The sequence below is a fragment of the Lactuca virosa genome, chromosome 6, assembly GCF_052849685.1.
Source record: "Lactuca virosa cultivar CGN04683 chromosome 6, Lactuca_virosa_CGN04683_v6, whole genome shotgun sequence".
In the NCBI taxonomy this organism is placed as follows: domain Eukaryota; kingdom Viridiplantae; phylum Streptophyta; class Magnoliopsida; order Asterales; family Asteraceae; genus Lactuca; species Lactuca virosa.
In genome coordinates this window covers 144,287,485-144,295,226 of record NC_136431.1, presented here as the reverse complement: position 1 = coordinate 144,295,226, position 7,742 = coordinate 144,287,485, and the positions used below count along the sequence as shown (strand labels likewise).

General features: G+C 29.2%; 1 long non-coding RNA gene across 1 annotated transcript; it reads left to right on the top strand.

Moving 5' to 3' along the window:
- The first annotated feature begins 5,866 nt into the window (after positions 1-5,866).
- Positions 5,867-7,364, top strand: LOC145118956 (uncharacterized). The gene is made up of 2 exons (XR_013713561.1): positions 5,867-6,290; positions 7,099-7,364. It is a non-coding gene; the product is annotated as an uncharacterized LOC145118956 (long non-coding RNA).
- The last annotated feature ends 378 nt before the right edge of the window (positions 7,365-7,742 follow it).

Sequence of the window (7,742 nt, the reverse complement as noted above, 5' to 3'; positions counted from 1 at the left end):
GTTGGGTGAGATAGGCGAGTCAATGAGTAAAATGCCCTAAAACGACACTGTGGCTACAAAAGCGGGCTAAAACACGACTTTGCCTTTTTCCATACCAGACTTTTTTTTTTTTTTTTTTATAATTTGCCGATCATGATACTGCTAACTTGATAATATCGTTAAAAAATATAATAATTAAAAATCATTAAATATTTTATTTTTATATCTTGAAAAGATGGTTTTTATCTTTATCAAATACCTATATTTTAAATGACATTGAAATAATATATAAGATTTGGATCATAAGATATAATTGATCGTAAAACTTTTCATTGCAAACAATATATTTTGAATCTTATCATAACATTTAAATCATAATGTTTTTGAATCACCATATTTTAAATAATATAATTTTAGATCACATTGAAATATTTTTATATTTTAGAAAACATCAAAATATGTATATTTAAGTTATGAATCATAATAGAGTTTAGATCCTAACCTTTTTGGATCATAACATTTTGAATCATATAATATCATTTTCTAAACATAAATTTTTTATCATAATATATCATGGATCATATGATTTTGAATCATATAATTTTTGGATTGTAACCTTTTTAAATCATAACATTTTGAACTATATAACTTTGAATCATAAGATTCATATCATATCATTTAAACATATCATTTTTTAAACGTAATATTTTTATCATAATATATTATGTATCATATAATTTTTGGATTTTTGGATGATAAAGATTTTGAGTCATATACATTCTGAAACATCATTTTTAACGAAATTAAGTTCTATACATATAGTTTGGTTCGTATTAATCTTTGGATCGTAACAATTTCCATTCATTAAAGCTTATGATCCCAAATCCGAATTTCACTTTTTTATAAATTTTCATAATTATGCTTTTCATAGTTATGCTTATTTTGTAAAGAAGAAAAATACGAACTATGGTATTTTTATTTTTTTTCTTTAACAAATAAAAAATAAAGATATTAACAAAATAGGAACCGGGTAAAAAAAATCAACCAAATAAATATGGAAAGGACAGGTCGCATCTCTTAGAATAGAAAGTGGTGGCGCTTCAAAAAATAGGGACACGTAAAATAGTGACAGAAGGCAGTCGGCACGTGGTCTCCTTTTTAAAATTATTGTACTGACCCTTAAATATTTTACCTTTTACGGAAAATTTCAAATCTTTGGATTTAATTACCAAAAAGCCACCGCGCTTTTTTTTATTGATCTCGGAAAAAAGAATTAAACCACAGCCAGATTTTTAGAGATAAGTGGTCAGGATCTGTCTTACCGTTCTTATTATTTTTGGAGTTTCTAATATATATATATATATATATATATATATATATATATATATATATATATATATATATATATATACTAGTGGGATACCCGCGCGATGCGGCGGCGACGATTAATTTCATTTTGCCGATTAGTTTTCAGACGAAAGTTAGTTCCGTTACGACGATCGTCAAATTGTTACCCTTCGATTTGTTCTTAGTTAACATTAATTAAAACCTACATTGATTATAAAAAATAGCTTATGTTAACGCTTTCAAAGAATGGTGATAACATATCCTTATCTTATATAAACTTATAACCAAATAAAAAAATCATGTAAATTATTTGTCTTTTATTTTACCCAGTTTTTTCTAGTCCAATTTTGGTCTAGCGGTATTTTTTTCATGTTTTTGCTCAAATTCAGGTATTTTTTTTCGGTTCATTATTATTATTATTATTATTATCATTATTATTATTTTGTTTCAGTTTCACTTTTATGGATTTTGATGTTCATGTTTTCATTTGAGCTTAATCTGTTCTTTTATATTGGTTAAATTTTGCAAAACTCGACTAAAACTGTATAAACCTAACCATCAAATTTTATGTAACATTATTCTTTTCTCATATTACATCAAACTAAAAATATATATTTTACTTTATGTTATGAAATTTTTATAGGTATCTTGATTAGTTCATGTAATTCATTATTTTTTAAATAATAAAAATCAAGCTACAAAAAAATATTTGAAAACTTTAACTTTTGAATTGAACATACACTTATACATGATATTTAACTTAATTATAATGTCAGATTTATAATTATTATCAATAACTTGATAACTTTGTTATAAAATAAATAGAAATTAAGTAAAAAAGAAATCATATAACATAAAATAACCTACAACACAAATACACAAAATTTAAAATATTTTCAAAATTTAAAATATTTTTCTTAACGTATGATAATTTAGATCTATCTAAAGTTAGTTTCAAAACGATACAAAAGTTTTTTTTGATTGATCTCGTAATGGTGGATGGTTCATTCTTTTTCCGGTTGGTCCGGATGATATCAAATCGGTCTTTTTTCGGTCCGGATAATTTTGGTATCGGTCTCGATTCTTTCTATCCAATCTTTTGCACTTAACGTACACTTTTTTTATTCATTTCTAACAATCAAATAAACTTTAAACATAAAAACATTGAAATCCACTTCCCTGAATGTCAAGATGTCAAGAAAATTTCCTGCAAAAAATAAGAAGCATTGCCTAAACCTTGTTGGCATACAAAACAACCAAAACATCTATTTCTGTTTTTAAATGCACAAATTAAAACATAAAAACATTTAACACCTTTAACAACTTTACTGAAACAAATTTACACCATCCATCAAAATATATGAATATCAATTAAAAAAACATCACTTTAACAATTATTCATATCAAATTACAGGACATGGATATAGATATGGTAAAAGGACCATCCACAAACATCTATTGAAAAATAAATACATAAGAAAAATGAAAAAATAAGCTACAAATTGATTAAGAAATGGAAATAAAAGCACTACTTTTGGCGAGGATTACATTTAATGAAATTGCAATATATGCACAAGATTTATAAAAAATATTTGATTAGGGCCAATAAGAACCATAAATGACTCAAAATGACCTCATGACAACAGCCAAGTTAAATGTGTGCGAAAACAACCTGAGATCAGACATACAACACATAAACGTTACATCCTTGTCATCAAATTTTTTGAAGTAAAAAACCAAATTGTGAAGAGTAAATAAACCAAGTTATGCTTTAACCTGATAAATCAACGTCTGGTACTAATTTTGAGAAAAAGTCAACTGAAACATACCAATTTCGTTGACCATGTTATGCATGTGGCATGATATGCTCTAAAGATCAACAAAAATAGGAAACCAAAGGCATTTGGTGACAAAGAAAGTATCCAAGATTGCCATTTGTTTTTTCTTGTTTATAAACTTCTTCATTAATAATGAAGTCAGCCATTTCATCTTCTTCCTCTTCAAGATGATCCTCTTTTGCAATGTCCTCAATGTGTAGACCTAAGGATCATGAGCAAGTTACAGTTACCACACAGGAAATGTTCCAGGTAATGATTACTAAAAACTGTTCGGAAAGTGAAAAAAATACCCTTATCATCCCTAACTAAAAGATGTATGAGTTTCTACTCTGCGCTTCGCCCAACCTTTACACTTCTATTATATTCCTCCACATCAGAGAATCCGGATTTCGCTTCGTCAAAATAAACCCTTAATTTCCTTAGACTCTTAAACTTCTTACTCTCCTAAAAAATTCATAAGGAAAGTTTTTTTTTATAAAAAATAGACAGAAAGGAAAACAACTCTTAAAGGAAAACAGCGATGTTGTTATGAAGTGAAGACAGGAAACTCAAAACTTTTGTAGAAAGCCAACGATGTTGTTATCTTGAAGGAGCTCGTGGTCTTCTTCATCAAGCCCATAGCACTTCTCTGCTTCTGTATTAGATCAGTGCATCGTATATTATAAAGAACGGCCATTCATTTACTGAGATAAGATCAAAAAAATGATTTTACCTCTTCTTTCTTTTCTTCTTCTGAAGCCAGAATAAGCTATGTTTAGTGGTTATGCTTAACAGTGACGTTAAAAATCAAGAATTATAGACAAACTCAGTTGGATATCTATAGTTAATCAAAGAAAACTATGGAGATATACACCAACTGGAAGTAACAAAGGCTGATTCCAAAAAGAACAAACAAAACAGATCAAAAAATTAGAAAAAAAAATACAATTTGAGGAATTTAAGAATTTGGAATAGAAATATAAAAACATAAAAATTGGAATAGAAACATACAAATAGTGTCCAAATCAGCAATCGCTTCATCAAATGACTGGAAAAAAGAATAAATTGGAAAAAATGGTAATTTTAGAGCAAAGGAAGCCAAAAGATATGCCATTTCAAAAAAAAAAGATTATACCTAGATCGTGTGTCTCTCTCAGTGTACATCTAGGTCTAAGATTTTTATAGATAGAAACAAAGAAGGCGCGGTGGTGGCTGTGAGCGTTTAAGAGCAGAAGGAGGTGGAGCAGGAAGTGGATTTTGATGGTTAACTGAGGTGAAGCATGCGTTGCTGGTTGTTCGGTGATGGTGAAACTAATGTTGACGGAGCGAGAACGGGAAGCGGTGATGGTGCTTCGCGGTTGTTCGTGTTGCAAGAGGCTGGCTGGTAGGGGTAGAGGAGAGGGCGACATGGATTAGGTTGTCTGAGAGAAAGAAAATGAGGCGTCTTTATTTCAAATTTTGAAATGGAGAGGAATCAGATTGGTTTAGCTAATTTAATATATTATTTATGTGTGTAAGATGGGTGTGTGTGAGTTGAATGTGTTTCTTCATGCTTAATATATGGTATCGTGTGCTTTGAATTTGATTGGTTGATTTCTATTCACATGGATTAACATTTTGGACCACTCAAATTAGATCCAATGGCTTATAATAAAACTCCTTATTTTTAAGACTTTTGTCTTAAAATTTAATGGGACCCAATTTATGTATGCATTATAAATTAGTATATATATATATATATATATATATATATATATATATATATATATATATATATATATATATATATATATATATATATATATATATATATATATGGAAAAGTGAATATGTTATGTAATCTTAGACCTGATACCATCATATAAACAATATAATTTTAAGTAAAAAACTATAATTTTTAACTTCTTGTTGATTTTACTTTCTTAAAAAATAACATAGACTAAATCGAATTATACATTATAATACAAATCAAACTTTATTTTCTAGAAAAAAAAACCACCGAACAAAGATTTCAAGATAAGTGAAACCTCTTATTTTTTTTTCTTAAAAAATTACAAGACTCAATTCAATTCCAAACTAATGAAGCTACAAAACCATTTTATTATTGGTGAAAGCATCAGGTACAACATGAACTAAGTTTTTTTTTTTTTTTTACTTCAATTCAATCTGTTTTTCTTACATACTAAAAACAATAGCTAGTAAGTGTTTGTAATTGCTTTTATTATATTTTATTTTTGCTTTCACGTATTTTTATTTTTTCGTGACTTAAGGAAGAAGATTAACAAACTTGTGACGATGGATTATGTTTTTTAAGCTTAAAACTATATAATTTTGAGAGTTCTATATCTAACCTTAGGTAGATGACAGCCATATATTTCCTATCCCATATATATATATATATATATATATATATATATATATATATATATATATACACGTAACCTAACACTAAGGCTAAAGAGAGTGGTGGCGCATGCTAAAGAGATGCTAAAACATGTCACATCATATTTTTTTTTCCACCTAATCTTTTGTCATAGAAAATATATACATTTGGATTTTAAGAAAAAAATTAAAACAAAAATCCAAATAAAAGATGATTAATCACAGCCTTCTGATTTTAGAAAAAATAAAATAAAAAAAAATAGCAAATACAAAAGGGCCAATGACAGCTAATTGCAAAAAATCTTTTCTTCTCTATCTTCTAGCTAGTAAACTAACGAGCTCTTCTTAACATATTGTTTAACATGGCGAAGAGGGTGGTGTTTTGTTCATGCCAAGCTTTTGGCGAGTGGGCTTGTAGCCCCCACTCCCTTTACCTAAACGACACATCCTACAAACAAATGTCGACTCAAATCCTTCCCAATCATCGCAGCCATTGTCCCGATGCCGCATAAAACCAATTCACACTATTCTAATACATCCACGTAACCCATCCTCAGAACGACGCCACTTACCAATACGTCGATTCACTTCTTCATATCGTCGTTTCTCCTCCTATGCCTCACCTTCTATATATATATACGTTCTTCTTTGGTACTGTCTACAACACATTAATGCGTTTCCAAGGATGCCACATTACTCAACGTTTGAAAGACAAGGACGCCCATCAAATGGCACACCCGTTTGGAAGACGCTCTGGTTTCTCATGTAAGTGTTTTTTAAAATTTGGGTTCTAATTTTGCTACACTTGCTTCCGGTGTTTAACAAGACTCACAAATTGTTACCTAATTCGAGAAATTTAGTAGATTTTGGTTTACCATCTATGGTTTTACTTCTTCTGTTAGCTATTGAATTTCCGATCTTGTCTTCTTTCTGTCTCTTTTCTTTCGTCCGCAGATCTCTTTCTTTCATAAATCGGTTTGGGATTTTCTGTTTACAGTCAAATGGCTCTCCCCCGGAGAACTCTTGAATTAATCTATGGGTTTTAAATCGGTGACAAAATTAATGGGTTTTCAGTTTTTGGGTTCCCAAAGTTTTTATTTTATATATATAATAGTCAGAGTTTTTATTTCTTCTTCAGGTCTTGGGAGAACCACTGATAATTTGGTTCGTTTTCTGTATAAGGTTTTTGGGCTTCGGTTGTTTTCTTATGTGTTCTCAATTGGAATTGATGATGTTCAATCTGTGGATGTTTTCAATCGCCTATAAAAAATCCACATTTGCCCCAAAATATCGTATGTTAGATTTTGGATTGCGAAACTTGATTATTTAAGAGATACAAGAAAAAAAGGTTTTTTGGATACCGAAGAGGTTACATACGAGTCTCAAGGAAATATCAAATTTGACAGACTCTAAAAATCCCAAAATGTTCTGTTACAGCCAGGAGGATACTTAAGCCCAAAAGCTTGCATCATTATGTAGTTGTATACTGTTTACTTTTGAGGAAAACTCTATAAATCTACAAAGTCAACATTGCTAAAAGAATTTTAATCATGCAAATGTTCATTATATGCAGGGACTAGGGCACTTTGTAGATGCAATGTGAAACTGTTAATCGAAATTTGTTGCATAATCATGTTTTACATTGTGAACATAGAATAACCAGTTATTCTGGGATTGAAGATGTAACAATTTACTGTCTTTCTGTCACTCCCATTGCTGAAAACATCAAATTTACTTGGGTTTTATTTACTCCCCAAATGGCAAATTGGTTTCTCTGTTTTTTAATCTTTACAAATAAATGTTGTGGCTTTTATTAAATGGATGTCTTTTTATCTATTATGTATAGATCCTTCATGAGGCAATTGGTGCACAAATGAAGAAGAGAAGGTGAAATGTATAAAAAAAAGTGCATATTTGAGTGTAATTGAAAGTGAACTTATGAATAAGGTATAGTTTAACTATCTGTAGGGTTGTTGCATATCAATAAATATTCAAAAGTATTTATTGTAATAAGAAATTTAAATGCAACCATTAAAATTGAAGAAACCATGAAACATAAAATTGGTAGAGGCATGAGAAGGCAACCAGGATAACTATTTAGATGACATACACAGATCATTGATATTGATTATCATGAACTACGAGATTGACATCTCTTTTAGCTACTTTATATATTAGTTCATGATTGAATAGTTATGGACTGATGATAAATTTTCA